The sequence below is a fragment of the Condylostylus longicornis genome, unplaced genomic scaffold (assembly GCF_029603195.1).
Source record: "Condylostylus longicornis isolate FDR11 unplaced genomic scaffold, ASM2960319v2 ptg000008l, whole genome shotgun sequence".
NCBI classification, from domain to species: domain Eukaryota; kingdom Metazoa; phylum Arthropoda; class Insecta; order Diptera; family Dolichopodidae; genus Condylostylus; species Condylostylus longicornis.
This window is the reverse complement of record NW_026577977.1, coordinates 64,588-67,778: the sequence shown is the minus strand read 5'-3', so window position 1 is coordinate 67,778 and position 3,191 is coordinate 64,588.

The window sequence follows — 3,191 nt, the reverse complement described above, 5'->3', positions numbered from 1 at the left end:
ATAGAAAAAAACAAAAATTAAATGCTTTTTGTTACACACACAAACATATAAAAACTTATATACCAAAAATATAAGAATTAAGATAAACACAAATAAATAACAATATTATTTAACCATATACGTATCCACTATTTGTATTTGTATAACACATTTGTATATATGTTTATGTTATGAAACACATAAATGCATAACTATATTCACAAACATTTAAATTAAATACATAGATCAATAATTCGAATATTATTTATATATATAAATATATATACTCGTATATATATATAATAATTTATAATTATTTATATATATATATATATATATATATATATATATATATATATATATATATATTTAAAATAAAAATATTATTTACTAACTGTATATATAATGATATAAAATTAGTAATAATATAAATTAATTCTATAATATTATAATTATATACTATTATTAATATTAATCAAAACATCATTATAAAACGTACTAAAAACTTGTACTAAAAAATTTACTAAAATAAAAAAAAATTAATAAATACTTATTTTTTCTCAAAACTTTTCATATTATTAATTTTTTGAAGGAAAAATTAAAAAATAAAAAAAATAAAATTTTAAAACATTTTTATTAATCTTTTGTAAATAAAACTAAAAAAAAAAAAACAAATATATAGGATGGAAAGTAAAAGCATTTAGTATAAATTATAAACAAAATAAATACAATTATAGTTAAAAAAAATAATAATTAAAATAAATCAAGTAAATAAAAAAAGAACATGTATGTATATTAAAAAAAAATGAAATTGCTGTAATATAAAATATTTTTCATAACTTTTTTATTTTATAATAATTTAAAAAAAAATAATTAAATATATATATATATATATATATATACTAAATAAATCAGCGAATTTTTACCATTAATCAAATTTCCATTAATAATATAGTAATTCTTTTAAACTCAAAAATATTTGATAAATAAAATAAATAACAAAAACAGAAAATTCAAACAAAACAGAGGCAAGCGTAAAAAATATAAAAATCGCGAAAGAAAAAAATTAAATTTTTTTTTTGTCAAAATCGAAAATGTTATATAAAAATTCAGTGAAATAAATTCTGAATTTTATATATATATAGAATAAAAATTTCCTAAAAAAAATCAAAGATAAATTAGCAAAAAAAAATAGTATTATTGTCATTACGTTTTTATAATAATTTAGATAGTTTTTAATTGAAAAAATAAATAAAACACACAGAACAAACGCAAAATAGAACAAAAAATAGCAAGAAAAAATAAGTGTTTCTGTATATAAGTACATCATAAAATATAAATAAAAAAAATTATTAAAAAAATTTGTAAAAATTAGGGGAAAGAAAATCAATTTTGAGCTTAAAGAAAAATCATAAAATAAAAACAGAAAAAAAAATCTAAAATTTTAAATAAAATGAAAAAATTACCAAAATGTTATATAAGAAAAAAAAAATTCATGTAAAAGTTAGTTAAAAACAAATTATTATTAACGTTTTATTAAATCAATAAAACCAAAAATATTAGTTAAAATTAAAATTTTAGATATCGAAAAAAAAAATAACTTAATCATTGCCATTAATCGAAGATGAGAAAAAGAAAAAATTAAGACAAAAATAACACAAGGTATTACATAATTAAAATAATTAGTTTTAAATAAAAAATAATAAAATAGAAAGAAAAAATCATATTCGAATAAAATTTAAGATTTTTCATTTTTCGAACATAATCAATTTTTTATTTTGTATTAATTTAATAAATTAATTATTTTTCATTTCTTTCCTTGTGTTTTTCATTTGTTTTCTAATAGCAATTTTGTAGCAATAATTTTTTCAATTAAAATTAAAAAATATTTTATTTTTAAATATAAGTGGCTTAAAATTAAAATTAATAAAATAGTAAAAAAGAAATTATTTAAATATTGACCCTGGTCAAACTAAAAAATCATGTCCTCTTAAAATTTCATTGGAGCATAATATTTTCTTTTTCGCTGTCAGAACTATCCAGGCACCTGCACAATGCAGGCAATTATCAATACTGTCATTTTCAGCTGGATCAATTAATTATAAATATTTCCGTTTTAACTGAAAGCCATGAACCATCAAATGCCTGCCGAATACAGATTATAGTAATTTTTATCTGGATCAATTATATAAATTTAGAGAATTTTTTTTTATTTTCCTTAAGTAAATAAAATAATAAATTAATTAAAAGTAATATACCCGTATATTTTACAAGAATTATATTTTATTCGAAATTCATATTACATACATATATATAGTATATATAATTATAATTATTATATTAATTAAATGAAGTCAATCATTAATACACACACATATATATACATACATAGTATTTAAACTATATTAATAAATTGAATTTGTAAATATTATAACAAAAGAAAAAAATAATAATTAATTAAAAATTTTAAAAAAAAGAAAGAAAATTAAAATTAAAAAAAAAAAATTATATCAGAAATTTTTCTTATAAAAACAATAAAATAAAAAAAAATATATAACAAATTGTATAAAATAAATTCATGAATGCTCATATTTTCATGTACATAACTATTATATAATATATATTTACATAACAACAGTTATAACAACTCAATGAAATGAGTGAAAAAATGAAAAAAAATTTTTATTATTAAAAATTAAATTTTAAAAATCCCCTTTTTTGTTTTTTTTTTTTTTTAATTAGAAATAATTAGTATATGGAGAATGAAGTATTTTGGTAAATTTTATCAAATACTTAAAAATAACGTAAACTTTTTATCGGAATTTTAAAATACTTTGATTTTTACTATATAGCATTATTTTAATACTTCCCGCCATTTTTTTAAATCCGTTATTTTGCCTTTTAATTTCACAAATTGTACACAATTAATTTTTAAAATTCTTTTAATTTTATATTAAAATTATATTTCGTAAAATTTTTTATAACAATAAATAGAATAGATGGTGAAAAAGGTCAAAATAAAAAATATGTAAGTAGATATTGCATTTTTAAGCAATTCAAAAAAAAAAAAAAATAATAAATTATTCAAAACAAGCAAAAAAAATATTAATTAATTTTTAATATTAAAATTGTGTAAATTCAAATAAATTTCCATTTTATTTGTATAGTTTTCTGAATTGCTATTTTTAAGAGTTTTTGAAATGAAAAAATAA